This window comes from Capsicum annuum, chromosome 1 (genome assembly GCF_002878395.1).
Source record: "Capsicum annuum cultivar UCD-10X-F1 chromosome 1, UCD10Xv1.1, whole genome shotgun sequence".
NCBI classification, from domain to species: Eukaryota; Viridiplantae; Streptophyta; class Magnoliopsida; order Solanales; family Solanaceae; genus Capsicum; species Capsicum annuum.
Genome location: NC_061111.1, coordinates 177843259 through 177863903, shown reverse-complemented (window position 1 = coordinate 177863903; position 20645 = coordinate 177843259).

The following is a 20645-nucleotide window of genomic DNA, read 5'->3' as shown; positions in this document are numbered from 1 at the left end:
TCTTTAACCACTTCCCTAGAAACACCTGGCACAAACTTGCTCATAAGGGCTCTGAAATCAACAACCACTACTGGAGGAACTTTAAAAGTAGAGTAAACTTGAGAGAACACTACTTCACACTAAAATTTCCCTATTTAAGATTTATGAACTCCTGAAACATAGCTTGCCTTAACTCAAGTAGGAAGAAGCCATCCATAAAAGCAGCAACATACTCACCTTATTCTACTGGACCAGCATCAGCACCTCTATCTTTTTCATCTAGTTACACCAACTGTGAGACATTATTTTCAACTAATATGTAGCCAAATAAGCACTCTCACTGGAGTGACATCCATGATCTTAGTGAACTTTTGAACATTATTAAGAACTTAGTGGATCCTTCTCAATCCTAAAACCACAAAACTCATGAGGATTCATCCAAGTGAAATCTCAAACTTTATTTGTTGTCGTAGTAGCTGTCAGATTGATCAGTGCTATTGCCTGCTGATTATCTTGAGTGTTTATGGACTGAGATAGAAGCTTAAATTAGTCCTAAACTTATCATGAGAGACTTGTTTGTTCAAAGGATCTATTTGAGTTGGTTGTGCTTATCGATTTCCATTTTGGTTATCAGTTCAATTCCTATTTCTCTTTTTACTTGCTCTTTTGGGAGCATTTTTTTTGTAAATGTGTAGAGCACATGTAATACAAAGGTTTTAACAAAGTTCACACTCTAGCACATGATATGAACATGAAAGTAGTGAAATTTTTTGTAAAATATTTCATAGTCTCTAACTTTTAATGGCATGCTTCACACCCATGAATAAGATTCTACTTAGCACGTCGTTTAGACACCCTTGGACACTTTAAACACGATGCTTTGATACCAAGTTTTTCATGATCCAAAATTATCCACTAGTCATAACACAGTTATTAAAGTCAAAAGTGACCCAAGCTTATCCATGGCCTTGCATGACACTAAAATACTGTATATAACTAATGAATACTGGGAAAAAGCTAAACTAAAATGATATATTAATAACTAAACCAATACCAATATTGAAATGTCAAAACTAAACCTGTCTGAAATAACCATTAAGCTAAAAATCTAATTATCTGTTTGAAAGCCTCAACTAAGATGAGTTGTTGGGACTAGCCTCCAACTAACTCTAACTATTTAAAATCTGAATGACTAAAATAAAAAAAGTAAATATAAGTCTTTTCCTCGGAGGATGAGGAATTACCAAACTCTATTACTGAGATGATATAGAATCATACTAACTATGAGATAGATGTTGAGTATCTAAACATATATTATAAAATAACATAGCACAAAAGAAAGTATGTGGCCAGTAATTTGAATGTACTGAGCTTGTGAAATATGCACTATAACCTATAAAGATGAACATAATATTCTAAACTAAATATGGAATTGATAAATATAAGTTGATGCAATGACCAAGTAATAAACATGTAACTGTTCAATACTATACTGAATAAACTGGATGCATATATGAGTTTGAATTGTGGTAGTTACTGTAATCGACATAGACCATGAGTAACATGCAATCTAATCTATGACCCAGTTAGAAGGGTGTCGTATACCTTGGAAAGGGTAAAGACCATGAATAGTGTGAATTACTCATAAGACCATTTAGGCAAGGGAGATATTTTCAATTAGCGAGGACCTCTTTAACCTACGGTGGCACATTGTTTAGGACTTGAGTTGTATGAACCCGTTTTCTCTTGGTGCTAAGTACTACTCTCAACTAAAAGTAAACCGACATACTAAAATACTCAATAAGACTTTTGAAATTGAAAGATAAGTGTATTATATAAAATAATTCTAAATCGTGAAAACTAAAGGACTGAGTATGTAACTTATAATGCATGATATCATAAGTCATTGGGTGTTCCTACCCCCCCCCCCCCTCCCCCCATCTCTAGAGAATATAACTAGTCACAAAAATTTTATAATTTGAATAAGATAAAGATTTATAAATTAAGCCCAAAATTATAAATTTACCAAGGTATTGAGAGTACATAGTTAACCACCCTTAGAATAGCTTAAACGACATAATTTGTTGTTAAAACAGTGGGAAAAGATCAAATAACCTCTTTGAAAAATATTTTAATAATGCAGAACAGTCCCATCTGATGACTTGGATGATGTAATGTCACCCTCCTAACGTCTCTTCATCTTTATCATCACTTTTAGGCAACTTTTTAAGCTTACTAGTTAAGCTTGATGACCAAGCCTGATGGGTCATCACTCTCTGATAGACGGACACCCGTTAATATAAGGAGCATAACCTCTTACTCAGGTATTAGATTAAAAAGAAATCATATGCATTAGAAATAATACTCAAAAACCTTTAATTTTTTGGGAATTGAGCCACAAAACTCATTATATTCAAGGAGTTATAATTGTTCGAAATTGATTGTAGAAAGACTCTACACAAGAATTTAATCGGTAAGAAATCTTTCAACTTGGCCATGAGCTAGGAGTTATTTATGGCCTTAATTCTTGTCTAAATTACATGTCATACTATCAAATTACTATATTTGATTCTAAATATACTTTAACTATGATTTTGATCTTATCTTGAAGTTTTGGGGTGTTACAGATTGTCTCACATATCTCATTTGAGATTTCATCAAGTGGTGGTGGTGGAACCTTATTTCGATGACCCATGGTGAACCTTAGATATATGTTATCTTACCCTCACCAAGAGCATCTAAATAACCCTTTCTTTTTGTTTGTTACTGCTACATGTAAATTTTTTGATGAGCAGCTAACTAAAAAGACCAGGTCCCTGGATGTACATGGTACACTACAGCTGGCATGTGCGTCTGCACAGTTTTATCCTCTCGTATAACAAACTTACAGGTGCTGCTTGTACTGAATATGACAGCTGGTCCAATGATATTTCAGCCTTAATCATCACCCAACTATAAAAGAAAAAAGAGCCTTCTTTATTAAATGATTTTTGGCAAATACAAAGAGTTAGGAGAGGCAGCAAAAACCTCATTTCAACATTACTCAAGTTCTTAGTTATTTATATGTGCTTAAATATAAATTTTTATTGAGTGAGTTCTAATTTGTAAATGAATTACTCGTGCTATAAGAGTAATCAACTTTTCTCTTTGAGTAGAGAGTGCTTAGGTAGAGTTTCCTAAGTTTTGACACTGATTAAAGCTAATCAGTGTAAAGGGTTCTTGGTAGAGTTTCTAAGATGATCTTGTAGTAGAGTTATTAAAAGCAAAAGGAACCTAGAGTTAGGTTCAATGAAGGCTATAATCAAGACTTTGATTAGAGTGGATGTTGAGGTTCTTGTGAGGGAAAACTAAGGTTTTTCCCTTCCTTGAGTAAGGGGGTTTCCAAGTTAAAATCTTATGGTTTTACTCATACTGCACTGTTTTTTTATTCCTTATTACTTAACTATGTTTTGCCTGTGATTGATTCTGAGGATCCTGATCCCTCACTATATGGTGAAACCCTTAGGGTTTTAATAATTGGTATCAGAGAACGGTCACTCTAAAAGGTTCACACCTAGAGTGTATTGGCTGGCATGACTGCTCCACCTAATCTTGAATAAAGGAAATCTACCGCTAGACCACCAAGATTTAATAGGCAGTATTATGGGTGGTGGAAAACCAAGATATTTGACTTCAGCATGACTGAAGATAGTGAACTGATGGACATAATCTTTATTGGACCTCATGTTTTTGTTAAAGAAGTCAAAGAAGGAGAAATAAATAGAATGGTTGTTAAAAGTAGGAGAGAGTATGATGATGAAGATAGAAAGAAAATTGAGAAGAATTACAAGGCCAAGAAATCACTAGTTTGTTAGGGTCTGATGAATATAATTGGATCTTAGCTTGAGAAAATGCCAAAGAGATCTAGGATTACTTGAGAACTGAACATGAAGGTACTACTGATGTGAAGGATTCTAAAGTAGACATGTTGACTACTCAGTATGAAACCTTCACTATGAAAGAAGGAGAAATAGTCTAATAAATGCATACAAGATTCACTTCTGTCACTAATGAGCTTCATTGCTTAGGATAAGTGATTCTAGTATACAAGCAAGTAAGGAAGATTCTTGAGGTTCTTCCTAATTCCTATGAAATCAAAGTCAATGCCATAATTAATGCAAAGAATCTGAAGAACCTCACCATGGATGAACTAATTGGAAATCTAAAAACCCATAAGCTTAAAAAACAATAAGAAAATGAGAAGAATGAAAGGAAAAATGGAAAAATCCCCGGCATTAAAATCTTACAAACTTGATTCACTAGAAGAAGATACTGATGTTACCTAGTTGGCAAAGAAAATTGTCAAGGAAATGTAGAAGGGTAGTCAATTCCAAATAAGAGAAAGCAACAACAGAAGAGAAAGCAATGTTGAATTATGTCATAAATATAGAAGTCCTGAGCATTTCATTAAGGAATGTCCATGGCAAAAATTGGATTACCAAGGGTATGTCAAGACTAGAGGTAACAAAGAAAAAAATAGGGACTAGGTTCCTGAAAATTCAAGGAGGAAGGCAGCAACTGAGTATGCTATAAAGCAAGCTCTGGCAACATGGGGAGACTCCTCCACTAATTTAGAGGTAGATGAGAAGACTGGAGATGTTTCTATAGTAGCAGTGGAAGATAGTATAGTTATATACGATTCCTTGTTTGCATTCATGGCAAACACAAAAAAATAAAAAAGCAAAAGAGGTAACTTTTTCTGATATTAAGGAGAATCTAAATAAATACACTGTTAGGAAGATAAAAGACTTGCAAGTGTATTGATAGACTTTGTATGTGAACAAACTATAGAGAAAAATATGTTAGAAGAAAAAGTAGAGAAACAAGAGCATAAATTGATTTCTTTAGCTTTACAAAATTCTAAAACTAAAGAGTTGTTCACAAAAATAAAATCTAAAAATTTGAGTTTGATAAGTAATTTGAAGAAGGTAAATAAGATAGAGGAAAAAGGAAACAAAAAAGCTTTTAGTTTTCAAATTGATCTTAAAGAAAGGTTGAGGGATTCTCAAAAACATCTTATGTTTGTACTTCATAGGAATAGAGAGTTAGAGAGAAACCTGGTATGCTTAAGAGAGGAGTTGAACAAGTTTCTTAAATGGACTTCTTCTTCACATATTCTTTCTAATCTAATTAGTCAAGGTGTTAATGATGGCAAAGGACTGGGATATCAAGGAGAATTCCTACCTACTAGGTGACAAGGAAAAACTCTCAATGATGCTAGAAACAAGCTCCCAAACCTATGTGCAATCATTGTGGAAAAGATAGGCACACTAAGGGTAATTGTCAAAGCTGGATAAGTGCTGGAATGAACAAATTTAGATATATTCAACAGAAGAATACACAACCAAATGGGTTCAAGTATTTGAATAATATGAAGAAGAATTATATACCTAGATAGCCCAAGAAGTTTTTGATCACACCATTGTCTTCTTACTGGGAATTCAAACTCAAGTGGGTTCCCAAATCTGAAAAGTGATCATGGTCTTAGGTATGAAGAATAGAATTGCAATCAGAAATGATCATTAAAAATGAGTAATCAAAAATCTCAATATTGAAAGATCGAACTATATATCTCTCTTAAGACACTTCAATATGGAAGTGTCTCAGGTGAAATAATTAACTTCAAAGCACCTGATCCATGGTATAATATAGCTGAACATCTCCATGACAAGAAGAAAACTGTGTGATTTGGAAAAAGAGGGTTGATGATGCTGAAGATGATGAGTAAAGGTTGGAAAATGAAGATGAGAATGGTAATAATGAAAAGTATCAGTCACTAATACCAGCTCAAGACTAAGAATAATCAGAAGGGGTCATGATAAAACTCTCAAGGACCTGGTCCCTAAGAAACTCATGTCGGGTGAAGAAGTTTCAGCCTTGTGAATAAAATCAAGTTCAAGACGTGGTCTTTATACCTATTTCCAGAACATATCATGGTATTAATTGGTGTAATAAAACTAACAAGTTGCTGCTGGGATTGATCAAATCAACCTAACTTACTAGAATAATCAGCTTCCCTTCTAAATTTTGCTATGTTCAGGAGGCAGGTATCCTTGGTAGATTAGGTGCATGTTGGTCTAACTCAGTACCATAACATTGTAGGTCTACACCTATGGGAGAAACTTTGGAGCTGGATAGATGTGACAAGCACATAATTGAAGATTTACTCAAACTAGAGAGGGACCTAGTCCCATCTCTCAGGTTAGTATCATGTATGTACAACTTTTGTCTATTTTTCTAAGAAAAAGTTGCGTCCTCCCTGTCCCGGTGTTAGAAAAAAGGTTTTCATATTCAGAAAAGAAAGGTAAGTCACCTAAAAATCTATAATTCATCATATCTTATTAACCCAAAAAACCCTTCCTTGTGATCATTATTCCTTAAATCTTACTGCACCTACTCTTTCTCTCATCAAAAAGAAAAATCCAAATTCCAAATACCTCTTCTAAGAAAAAAAACCTTTTTGATGGATGGAACACTTTTATTTTTATGTCCTTCAAAGGATTCTGAGCTTGGCTTTATGAAAATCCCTTTCCAAACCTTTCTAAAAAATATCCTTCTTCTCCTACTCTTTCAAAGCTTAACTCCTTCATCATTCAACTCATTGATAATGATTCATCCTTAAATCCTCAAAAATTTTCTGATGATGTTGTGGTGGATGAAATCTGGGTTGCTAAAAACCTCATATTATTATGAAATAGCCTAGGAAAGAGAATTGTTGATCACAATAAAATCAATGTCAGTAAAACACAAAGAATTTCAGGAAAATAGTCTGAAAGTTTTACTAAGAAGCAGCTGTGTAATACCCCGTACTTTTACCTAGCTTGAAATCATCCAAAGAATGTTAAAAACTTAATTTGAAATATGAATCAATTTTTTATATATGGAATTTTTAAGATTTTCACCTTTTATCATGTGGAAAATTGAATTAGCTTTCAAACGATACTGATTTCGTCCAAATCTGGTATCGGAGTAAAAAGTTATGGACGTTTTACTCAGAGCTGTCAGAATCTCCCAGGTGCGATAGCCAGGTTGACGGACTGTCGATCTAGCGACAGACCATCACCTAAACCATAGCAGCCAAGATAGTGAGTCGACATTCTAGATAAGGTGTGATGGACAGGTTAATGGACCTTTGAACTTGCGACGGACCATCGCCCAAGTCGTCGCTACTTTGGTAGTGAGTCATTTTCTTGGTCCACGTACGACAGTCGAAATGATGGACCATCTAGCCAATGATGAAACATCGCACGAGCCATGACAGGTCCCGTTCAGTGAATTTTAAGTCATTTTTAAAGAGTATTTGGGTCTTTTTTCACCCGTTTTAACCCCTAATTATATCAAATCAAGGTTTATAAGTTCATTATTCATATATAACATCAAATTAGGGTTTCTCTCCAAGATCTATCCTCAAGAACAAGAAAACCCTAGGTGTTTAATTCCAAGTCAAGAATTCAAGTTTTCCTCCATCAATCTTCAAGAAATCACAATCCAGGTATGTCATGTGTTGATTCATTGGTCCCTTTCACCCATGAAGCTCAAGAATATCTTTTAAAATCCAATATTTAGGTATTTGTGAATGTTCATGATTTAAATTGAATTAAAATTCATGTCCATGATGCTATGTGGTTTTGGTTAATGTTTCAAATTACATTTTCCAATGATTGACCCTAGTATGTGATGGTTTGCATAATAACTACGATAAACCCCCTTCAAATTACAAGTTGATTGATGTATCCATAATTATTAGATGTGTTAATGATTTTATGACCAAAGCACATACCTCATGTGTTTGATTAAATGCCTATGTGAAAGAAAATTTCCATATTAGTATGATAATATGAAATCTCCATTCATGTACAAGTTTATGCATGTCAAATGTTTGATGAAATATCTTACTCTATGAATTATAGATTGTTGATGTTAGTCATGTATTCAAGAAAGTCATGCTTTTTTAGTTTCTTTTCATGGAGTCTTGGGGGTACTTGTACCCAAAAAATATAGTTGTGTGCCTAAAGTCGGTGTCATGTTTTCACGATATCCTTAGTCAAGCCATGATCTATAGAATTCAGTCAGTCATGTGACTCAGCAAATCTCAGTAATACAGTATCTCAATGCTATTCCGTCAGTCAACGAAACTCAATTAATTCAGTTAAATCAGTTCAGTAATCCATGTTCAATGTCTATTCAGATGGGAGTAGGAATTAGCACCGAGTGAACCCAAGGATGGGAACTCACCTGTTATATGAGGGTTTGATTCTTAGAAGAAATCCTTGCATTCCAGAACTACGTAGCCAGCATAGGTTGAGACACATAGCCTGCTATCTGAGGGTAGATGAGGTAGATTAACCTGTTATGTGAGGGTTCCCACTGTTCTCACTAGAGTTACCTATTATATGAGGGTTACTCACAAATTGTCCTTACCAGGGGTGCGATATTGACACCCTTCCAATTGGGGTTACAGATTAGACCCCAACTCAGCCATAATGACGTATTAAGGGCATGTCGATTAGATAACTACTACCCATAGTTTCAGTTATAGAATCAAGAATGTCAGATACAGTCATTTAGTCTCAGTAATAGAACTCAGATAGTTCTACAAAATTCAGGACTTCTAGATATAGTTGACTTAAAATAGTACAGAACTCAACTAGTTTTATCAGAAACTAGACTGTTAGATACAGTAACTCAGTATCAGTTATTTCAGTTAGATAGTTATCAATATCTCATGTTATCAGTACTCAGATTTAGTAATCACGTTATCATGAACTCAGTTACAGTTATTATGTAATCATGCATGTATTCTCACATTCATGTTGTCTAGTCAGTTAGTATAGTTCATACATGTGAACCTTTTGTATTTAGCCTACCTTTAATGTATACCAGTATATTCAAAGTACTGACGCATTTATGCTATGGTGTTTTATACCATAGGTTTAGAAGCAGGAGCTCCAAAGCATCAATAGAATTCCAGTCTTAGCAATCAGACATAACACTAAGTCCTCATCCTTCAAGGACATGACCATTCTTTATTATCTCTTTAATTAATTTAATAGTTGGATTTAGTTAGGGACATGTCCCATCAACTCCTTATTCAGACAGTTCTGTTAGTTAGAGGCTTTTCAAACTATCATCTTTAGATAGTTGTTTTAGTGTTTAGGTATTTCATACCCCATCCATATGTTATGATTTATCAGTTATGTTTTAGTTTTGAACCTTAAGGCCTTTCAATTCTTGTTTCCACATTTATATAGTATATTATGCAGTGTTCAGGTCCAGATATCAGTCATGGGTTAGCTTGTGGTCCTTCGGGGTCATGAGAACCTTGTAACATTCTGAGTACCAGATTTAGGGCATTACAAACTTGGTATTAGAGCCTAAGGTTCAATAGAGTCCTAGGAAGTCTAAAAGCCGCATCTAGTAGAGTCTTGTACATGGGTGTATTACGCACCACATTTATGTGCAGGAGGCTATAAGATGTTTTAGGAATAGTTTCCCTTCTTTCCATATTCATGCCATGCCAGTGAGCATAATCTCAATCTAATCTCTCAGTCTAATCCATTTCTCCCTTTCTTCTACAGAGCATGCCTCCTAAGAGAAGAAACGGGAATCAGACAGCCCCTCAGCCCAAGATCTTTTGGGCGAACATGTTTCTCATATAGAATTTATAGCTGTATTCACTACTCTTGCTCAGTCCGTTACTGCTCAAAATGAATGACCAACTGTCATTCCAGCTAACCCAGTGGTGAATTCAGCTGCAGCCAGGATTCGGAACTTCACCCGAATGAATCCTCTATTTTTTCTCGGGTCTAAGTCAGATAAGGACCCTCAAAAATTCATCGATCAAGTTTAGAAGGTTACCAACATCATTGGGTTTACTCCTATTGAGAGTGCTGATCTTGTTGCATATTAGTTGCAGGATGTTGCTCATACTTGGAACAAGTAGTGGAAGTCAGAAAGGCCAGATGATGCAGGGCCTATTGAGTGGGAGGAGTTTTTCATCGCATTCTTAGATAGATTCTTTCCCCAAGAGCTGAAAGAGGCTAAGGTGTTAGAATTCATCAACCTCAGGTAGGGTATTATGACGGTGAAAGAGTATTCTCTTATGTTTACTTAATTAGCTAGATATGTTTCTCATGTAGTTATAGATAGCAGGGCCAAGATGAGTAAGTTTATTTATGGGGTGAATGATAGTGTGGTAAATGAGTGTAGGTCTGTAATGTTGAATAATGACAACTTCAGTCAGGCTCATGACTCATGCTCAACAGATAGAATATTAGAAGATTAAGGTGAGGGAGAAGAAAAATAAAAGAGCAAGGACAAGTAGTTTCAACTTTGCTCAGCCCAAATCAGAAGGAGGAAACCATTCTCAGTTTCATCCTAAGTCATCAGTTCCAGTTCTTTCTTCATCTAGAACTCCGGCTCCTAAGTTTAGGGATGGTAACAAAGATAGAGTGGCAGGCTCTAAGTCTTAGGGCAGTGTTAGCAGTGCCTGCACCTATCCTCTTTGCCAGACTTGTGGTAAGCACCATCAGGGTATTTGCAGAGCTAGCAATGGTATTTGTTTTGGATGTGGCAAGCCAGGCCACAGAGTTAGAGACTGTCCTCAGCCAGGTCCTCAAGGTCAGCAGAACCGTTCCTCAGCTCAATCCGGTTGCCCAAATCAGTAGGGTGCCACTTTTGGTGCAACTAGTGGGCAAAGCCTAAATAGAATCTATCCTCTCTAGTCCCAGTAAGATCAATAAAATTCTCATGATGACATTACTGGTATGTTATAGATCTTTCATGTGCATGTTTACGCTTTGCTAGATCTAAGAGATTCTTTGTATTTTGTTACTCCATATATAGAAGGCAATTTTGGAATCAGTCTCCAAATTCTAGTAGAGCCCTTTTCAGTCTCTACCCCAGTGGGTAAAACCATCATAACCCGACGGGTATACAGAAACTGTCTGGTTATGATATTTCAGAAAGTCACTTCAGCAGACTTAGTAGAATTAGAAATGACTAATTTTGAAGTCATTCTTGGCATGGATTGGCTTCATTCCCGCTATGCCACAGTCGACTGTAGAAATAGAATAGTCTAGTTTCAATTTTTAAATGAACCTGTCCTAGAGTAGAGGGGTAGTACTTCATCTTTCAGAGGTCATCTTGTTTCCTACCTTCTTGCACGGAAAATGATATTTAAGGGATGTGTCATCATCTTATTCGAGTTAAGGACACTAGTTCTGAAACTCCCAGTCTTGATTCAGTCCTAGTTGTGAAAAATATTCAGATGTCTTTCCCGAAGATCTTCCAGAAATTCCTCCTGAAAGGGAAATAGACTTTGGTATTAATCTTCTCCCAGATAATTAGCCTATATCTATTCTGCCATATAGAATAGCACCAGCAAAACTCAGAGAATTAAAAGAGCAGTTGAAGGATCTCTTAGATAAAGGATTCATCAAACCTAGTATGTCCCCATGGGGCGCACCAGTTTTATTCATTTGCAAGAAAGACAGTTATCTCAGAATGTGTATTGACTACCGTCAGCTCAATAAAGTCACGGTCAAGAATAAGTATCCTCTTCCCTGAATCAATGACTTTTTTGACCAACATCAAGGTGCCAGTTATTTCTCTAAGATAGACCTCAGATCCGGCTATCATAAACTCGAAGTTAGAGAATGTAACATTCCAAAAATAGCCTTCAATACTTCGTATGGCCACTTCAAATTCCTAGTCATGTCCTTTGGTCTTACCAATACCCCAACAGCTTTCATAGACTTGATGAACTGTGTGTTCAAGCAGTACTTAGACATATTCTTCATAGTCTTCATAGATGATATTCTAGTCTATTGCCGCATGAGCATGATCATGTAGACCATCTCAGAATCGTACTTCAGACTCTCAGAGAGCATCAGCTGTTCACCAAATTTAGTAAGTGGAAATTATGGATAAAGTCAGTATCATTCCTTGGCCATATAGTTTTCAGTGATGGCATTAGAGTAGATCCTCAAAACACTGAAGTAGTAACAAACTTTCCTCTTCCTATCTCTCCATTAGATATCAGGAATTTTTTTAGGATTTTCCTGCTATTACAGATGGTTTATTAAGGGATTTTGTTCTATTGCATCCCCAATGTCCAGATTGACTCAGAAGAAAGTCAAGGTTCAATGGTCAGATCCTTGCGAGAAGAGTTTTCAGGAGTTGAAGACTCAACTCACCTCAGCCCCAGTCTTAGCTCTTCCAGATGGTTTAGATGGGTTCATGGTGTATTATGATGCATCTAGAGTAGGTTTAGGTTGTTTCCTCAAGAAGCATAGAAATGTCATAGCTACGCCTCCAGGCAGCTTAAACCCTATGAGAAGAATTATCCGACTCATGATCTTGAGTTAGCAGCTGTAGTATTTGCCTTAAAGATTTGGATGCATTATCTATACGGAGTTCACGTGGATATGTTCACATATCATAAGAGCCTTCAATATGTCTTTTCTTAGAAATATCTCAATCTTCGTTAGAGAAGGTGGTTAGAGATCTTGAAAGATTATGACATGAGTGTCCTTTATCATCTGGGAAAGGCCAATGTAGTGGCCGAAGCTCTTAGTAGACTGTCTATGGGTAGTTTTGCTACTGTTGAGGACAGTAAGAAGAAGCTAGCTTAGGAAATCTATCATCTTGCCAGACTAGGTGTTCTCTTAGTCGATAGAGAGGAGAGTGACATATGGGTTCAGAGTAGTTTAGAATCATCTTTAGTTTCTAAGGTGAAAGAAAAGGAAGATAAGGACCCCATCCTTGCCAAATTGAAAAAGTCAGTCAAAGATCAGAAATTAGAGGTTTTCTCCTAAGGGAGAGATGGTGTTTTACGTTGTTAGGGTCGTCTATGTGTTCCAGGTGTAGATGACTTAAGGCAGCAAATTCTTGCAAAAGTGCATGGTGCACGCTATTCTATTTATCCAGGGGCCACAAAGATGAATCGTGACTTGCAGAAAATCTATTGATGAAGAGAGATATTACAGAGTTTATGGCTAAGGGCTCTACATATCAATAGGTTAAAATAGAGCATCAGAAGCCTAGTGGGTCTATAAAGGAGTTCAATATTCCTACTTGGAAGTGGGAAGAAGTTAACATGGACTTCATGACGGGTTTGCCTTGTATTGTAGACAGAATGACCAAGTCAGCTTATTTTATTCCAATCCACACCTCTTATTTAGTCGAGGATTACGCCAAACTCTAATTAGAGAGTTGGTCAGATTGCATGGTATTCTGTTATCTATTATCTCAAATAGAGGTACCCAGTTCACCTTTCATTTCTGGAAAGCATTCCAAAAGGGTCTTGGTACCCAAATTCATCTCAGTACAGCCTTTCATCCTCAGACATATGGTCAAGCAGAAAAGACCATTCAGACTCTAGAAGATATACTGCAAATGTGTGCAATTGATTTCAAAGGTAGTTGGGATGACCACTTGCCTTTGATTGAGTTTTCATACAACAAAAACTATCTTTCCAGTATTCAAATGACTCTATTCTAAGCTCTCTATGGTAGGAGATGTAGATATCCAATCGGTTGGTTTGAAGTTAGTGAGGCCACAGTTATAGGGTCTGACTTAGTATTCGATGCCTTAGAGAAAGTCCAGTTGATCAGAGAAAGACTCTGGGCTCTTCAGAACTGACAGAAGTCTTATGTAGATGTTCACAGAAAAGATATCGAGTTCAAAATTAGTGACTTTGTATATCTAAAGATCTCTCTCATGAAGGAAGTGAAGAGATTTGGCAAGAAGGAAAAGCTCAGTCCCCGATATGTCGGTCCCTTCAAGATTCTTAGTCGATTTGGCAAGGTAGCTAATGAGCTCAAATTTCCTTCAGATCTAGCCTCAGTTCATCCAGTCTTCCATGTATCTTTGCTCAAGAAGTACATAAGTGACCTAACAGTTGTACTCCCTATTCAGAGCATAGATGTTCAAAACAACCTCTTTTATGAAGAGATTCTAGTCAAGATCCTAAACTATCAGACTCGTAGATTGAGGAACAAAGAAGTCCCTCTAGTCAAAGTTCTTTGGCAAAATCAGTCCATCGAGGGAGCTACTTGGGAAGCAAAAGCAGACATGTACACCAAGTATTCTCACCTCTTCTCTGCCAACTCAGATCAAGCTCAAGGTAACAGTTCTCCTTAAGCTTTTCATTTTTATGTTCAGATTTCATTTACAAGCTTGGCATCCATATCATGTTCAAAATTCCATTATAAACTTGGTATTAAATACCATTGCATATTCAATCATGCATTCATATATCAGTTTAGTCATATAATCATGCATCATATATGCATGTTTTGTATGATATTCAGTTATTAGTCATGTCAGTCATGAGATCATATTCCAAACATTCATGCTTAGTATGTACGTCAGTTTATCTTCTCCCCTCTCACTGAGTCTCATTCGAGGATAAATGTTCTCAAATGGGAGATATTGTAATACCCCGTACTTCCACCTAGCTTGAAATCATCCCGAGCATGTTAAAAACTTACTTTGAAATATGAATCTATTTTTGTACGCATGGAATTTTTAAGATTTTCACTTTTTATCATGTGAGAAATTAAATTAGCTTTTCAACGATACAAATTTTGCCCAAATCCGGTATCAAAGAAAAAAGTTATGGACGTTTTACTTAGAGTTGTCAGAATTACCCAGGTACGATGTCCAGGTTGACGGACCATTGATCTAGTGACGGACCATCACCTAGACAGTCGCAGCCAAGGTAGTGAGTCAACCTTCTGGATAAGGTGCGGCGAAAAGGTTGACGGACTGTCGAACTTGCGATGGACCGTCGAACTTGTGACGGACCATCGAACTTGCGACGGACCGTCACCCAAGCCATCACTACTTAGGTAGTGAGTCCTTTTCTTGGTCCACGTACGATGGTCAAAACGACAGACCATCGAGCCAGCGATGGACCTTCGCATGAGCCATCGCAAGTCCCGTTTAGTGAATTTTAAGTCATTTTTAAAGAGTATTTGGGTCTTGTTCCATCCGTTTTAACCCCTAATTATATCAGACCAAGGCTCATAAGTTCATTATTCATCTATAACATCAAATTAGGGTTTCTCTCCAAGATCTATCCTCAAGAATAATAAAACCGTAGGTGTTTAGTTCCAAGTCAAGAATTCAAGTTTTTCTCCATCAATCTTTAAGAAATCACAACCCAGGTATGTTATGTGCTGATTCATGGGTCCCTTTCACCCATAAAGCTCAAGAATCCCTTTTAAAATCCAAGATTTGGGTATTTATGAATGTTTATGATTTAAATTGAATTGAAATTTATGTCCATGATGCTGTGTGGTTTTGATTAATGTTTTGAATTACATTTTTCAATGATTGACCCTAGTATGTGATGGTTTGCATAATAACCATGATAAACACCCTTCAAATTACAAATTGATTGATGTACCCATGATTATTAGATGTGTTTATGATTTTATAACCAAAGAATGCTTCCCATGTTTTTGATTAAATGCCCATGTGAAAGAAAAGTGTCATACTAGTATGATAATATGAAATTCCTATTCAAGTACAAGTTTATGCATGTCAAATGTTTGATGAAATATCTTACTCAATGAATTATAAATTGTTGATATTAGTCATATATTCAAAAAAGTCATGCTTTGTCAGTTTCTTTTATGGAGTCCTGGGGGTACTTGTATCCAAAAAATATAGTTGTGTGCCTAGAGTCGGTGTCATGTTTTCATGATATCCTTAGTCAAGCTATGATCCATAGAACTCAGTCAGTCATGTGACTCAGGAAATCTCAGCAATACAGTATCTCAATGCTATTCCGTCAGTCAACAGAACTCAGTTAATTTAGTTAAATCAGTTCAGTAATCCATGTTTAGTGTCTATTCAGATGGGAATAGGAATTAACACCGAGTGAACCCAAGGATGGGAACTCACCTATTATATGAGGGTGTGATTCTTAGAAGCAATCCTTACATTCTAGAACTACGTAGCCAGCATAGGTTGAGACATCATAGCCTACTTTATGAGGGTAGATGAGGTGTCTTAACTTGTTATGTGAGGGTTCCCACCGTTCTCACTAGAGTTACCTGTTATATGAGGGTTGCTCTCAGATTATCTTTACCAGTGGCGCAGCATTGACACCCTTCTAATTGGGATTACAAATTGAACCCCAACTTAGCCATAATGGCGTATTAGCAGCATGTCGGTTAGATAACTACTACCCAAAATTTTTGTTACAGAATTAGGACTGTCAAAGACAGTCATTCAGTCTTAGTAATAGAACTCAGATAGTTCTACAGATTTAGGACTGCCAGATACAGTCGACTTAGAATAGTACAAAACTTAGCTAGTTCTATCAGAAACTAGACTATCAGATACAGTTGCTCAGTATTAGTTATTTCAGTTATATATTTATCACTATCTCATGTTATCACGAACTCAGTTACAGTTGTTATGTATTCATGCATGTATTCTTACGTTCATGTTATCCAGTCAGTTAGTATAGTTCATACATGTGAACCCTTTGCATTCATCCTATCTTTCATGCATACCAGTACATTTAAAGTATTAATGCATTTGCGCTATGGTGTTTTATTCCATAGGTTTAGAAGCACGACCTCCAGAGCATCAGTAGAATTCTAGTCTTAGCAGTCAGAGATAACAGTGAGTCCTCATCCTTCGAGGACATGACCATTCTTTATTATCTCATTAATTAATTTATTAGTTGGAGTTAATTGGGGACATGTCCCATTAACTCCTTATTCAGATAGTATAGTCATTTAGAGGCTTTTTAGACTATCATATTCAGGCAGTTATTTTAGTGTTTGAGTATTTCATACCCTTTCCATATGTTATGATTTATCAGTTATGTTTCAGTTTTGAACCTTAAAGCCTTTCAGTTCATATTTCCACATTTATATAGTATATTATGCAGTATTCAGGTACAGATATCAGTCATGGGTTAGCTTGTGGTCCTTTAGGGTCATGAGCACCGTGTAGCATTTCGGGTACCTAATTTGGGGAGTTATAAGCTGACTCTTGAGGGACCTAGTCCCAAAAAGAGATAAGTAGTTGAAAGGGAATCTATGATCACTTATACTAGAAGAAAGAATAGGGAGAAAAGTATGGTTGTATCTAAGGAAGTTAGAAATAGGTTCTTGAAAAATAAAAAGGTGTTAACTGGAAGGATTTTTTATTCAAATATGCTAATAGAACCTGGTATGGTGGAATTAGTTGAGCTGGTTAAACATCAATGTTGGATGCATCCATTGAAGGACCTATTCCCACTATTTTTTATGAGATAGTTAGGAAATTTTATTTTACTTTAGAATTCTCAGAAGATGGAATGAATCTAACTGCACAGGTCTAAGGAAGGAAAATATAGCCGAATAAGGAAATGCTGGGGAGAATTTTGGAAGTTCCTATATATGGGATAAGAACTGTCTCCAAGCAGTTGCCTTCAATAGAATTCTTAGAAAATGCATCCAAGATCAAAGAAAAATCTATGGCTGTAGTGAATAGGAACCCATTCAAGAAAGAGTTTCAATTGATTTTTGAATTTGGGAACAAGGTAATTCTGTCTAGATCGCAGAAGAGAAACATTACCTTATCAACTGGCTTATATATGATGGAATGCCTTAGTTGTATTGAGTTCATTAATTTACCTGCATTGATGATAGAAGACATTCACAAAGTGGTTCTTGGGAAAATGGAAGTGTGACATGCCTTGTAGATATTGGTTGGACAAAATACTTGATTATTATGGCATCGTCTATGATTTTGGAACCCAAGGATCTGTGGTGTCAAATTAGGTAGCCTTTAACATTGGTCAAAACTGAGTGTGTCAAATTAGGTAGCATTTAACAAAGAGAGATCAATAAGGAAATAGAGAAATTGAAGGTCAATTTAGCTACTAAGGATAAAGAAATCAACAAGCTCCAAGTGACGATTCAACATCTCTCCAATAGAATCCCATGTGACACTAAAATGCTCAAAATTGAGAATGTTAAACTGAATAAGAGGGTGTCAATCTTAATTGATGAGCCTTAGCCTAAATGCAGAGATTAGGCATCTCAATAATATCCTGACCTTACTCTTTCAAAATCTTTTTCCCAGTCCTTCACTTGTTAATTCTTCCTAATTCCTGAGGCTCTTTTCCTAAGAACATTTAATTTATGCACTGCAATGATACTTATCCTCTACTTATGAATGAATCTTTGCTTTGTATGTTACATTTGTTATCATTAAATTGTAAAGTTATTCTTCATGTTAGTGTTGCCCTAGTGTCCATGAGTTAACTAATTTGTACTTATTTTACTCTTGGTTTACTTTATTCACTTTTCATTGATGACAAAAGGGAGAATACTGAGTTCATATAGTAGGGACCAGGTACAATATGAATTGAGTTGTAGATTTGAATGACATGCTGATAGAAAGAAGTACGTGATGTGCTGAATAAATTACTGAAAGAAGTCATGTTGACAAGGGGAAGTATGCAAATGCACAAAATGAAGGTGCATGATAACAGGGGGAAGAAATAAGAGTTTTTGTTACATATGACAACAAGGGAGCAGATCCCTATATTGCATGATGGTATAAGCATGATGATAGGGGGAACATTCATCCTCAGAGTGGTAATCACACTGATTAAATGTGGTGGATGTTCTCAAAGCTGTATGGTTAGTTTGTCATCTTTAAAAGGAGGAAAAATTTCTATATGTAATTTTGATGATGTGAAGCTATCTGCAAGGGACGAGGTCCCTGGATATGTATAGTACAATACAACTGGCATGCGTATCTGCACAGTTTTGTCCTCTTGTGTAACAAACTTACAGGTATTGCTTGTACTGAATAGGAAACCTGGTCCAATAAGATTTCAGCCCTCATCATCACCTAACTATAAAATAAAAAAAAGGCTTCTTCATCAAATGATTTTTGCAAATACAAAAAGTGAAGAGAGGCAGCAAAAACCCCATTTTAACACTGCTCAATTTCATAGCTATTTATATGAGCTTAAATATAAATTGTTCTTGAGTGGGTTTTGATTTGTAAATGAATTACTCGTATTATAAGAGTAATGAACTTTTCTATTTGAGTAGAGAGTGCTTAGGTAGATTTACCTAAGTTTTGATACTGATTAGAGCTAATCAGTGTAGAGGGTCCTTGGCAGAGTTATCAAGATGTGCTTGTAGTAGAGTTATTACAAGTGAAAGGAACCTAGAGTTAGGTTTAGTAAAGGCAGTAATCAAGAGTTTGATTATAGTGGATGTGAGATGCTTGCGAGGGCAAGTCGTGGTTTTTCCCTTCCTTGAGCAAGGGGGTTTCGACATTAAAATTTTGTGTTTTGCTTCTTCCTACACTGTTTCTTGATTCCTGGTTACTTTACTGTATGTGATTGACTCTGAGGGACCCGATCCCACACTGTGTGGTGCAACCCTCAGGGTTTCAATAGTTACAATTCAAAGTCGTTGACTGTTAATTTATTCTTGACACACCCAAAATCAAGTTGTTAATTTGGTGCAATGTATTTCTTTTCTATTACTTCTTTCGTAACACAATTGCGAACCTTAGATAAATATATAGAACAATAAACAGATTGATTCGTCCTATCTATTTAACCCTAAGTCGTGCTCCTGAGGTGGTACAATACCTTTATTGTGTTGGGAAGGGGACTAAGCAAAGCATAATTAGCAGTATACAAGCTAACTCGACATTAGTGCTCATTCTGCACAAGAATAATCTAATATGTTGTTCTATGTATTTTATCATTTTTCTGTTCATTTGCAATAAAATAATTATCATGAATAGGATGTAAAGGTTTGAAATTTAAAGTGAAAATTTTGATACATTTGTTCTAGTCATCATCCAATAGATATGATAATATGTAATTGTGTTGAATTTTAATCACATAGTTTGACTAGACATTAAATTTAAGATTTTTTTTTTAATTTGAAATTTGTGGTCTTTATAATGCTCTAGCATTTCTGTGATTATAAGACTTTTAAAACTTGCTATCTTAAATACCGTATGTCATACCATTTATGTGGCTATAGTAAACTGTCATTAAGGAAACAAATAAAAAACTAGAATTAGATTATTTTCAAACTTTAAAAAATAGTATTTCTTAAACGAATTAATAAGGTAGCGATGATATTCTCTTGAAAAACATGAAATAAGAAGTAATGGAAAAATGTGTAAGCTAGCTCGATCATCACAAATAGTATTAAAGAATAGATACTCCTTTTGTTCATTTTACTTGACCCTTATATTAAAATATTTTTTTACTTATTCATTTTAGTAAATTAAGAGTACTTTATATTCTCTTGCAATACTATCTGCCCTATCTTTATTATTAAATAACTACATAGATACTAGAATTTGAATTTAGTTTTTAAAGTATAATTAATTAAATTAGTTAAAATAAGACACTCGTGTTATAAAATGTATCATTCATGTGGAAGCCCACTTAATCTAATCCCTCCATCTCCCCAACACTATTCACTAATATGCTCCATCTCCTCTATGATCTCAAATCCTAAATGTTATATCTTTTTGCCTCCTTCATGATCTTACTCCTTAATGTCATGTTTATGAAAACGTTATTTTGACTCTATGTAACATTATAAATAGATGCACAAAGGTTCATA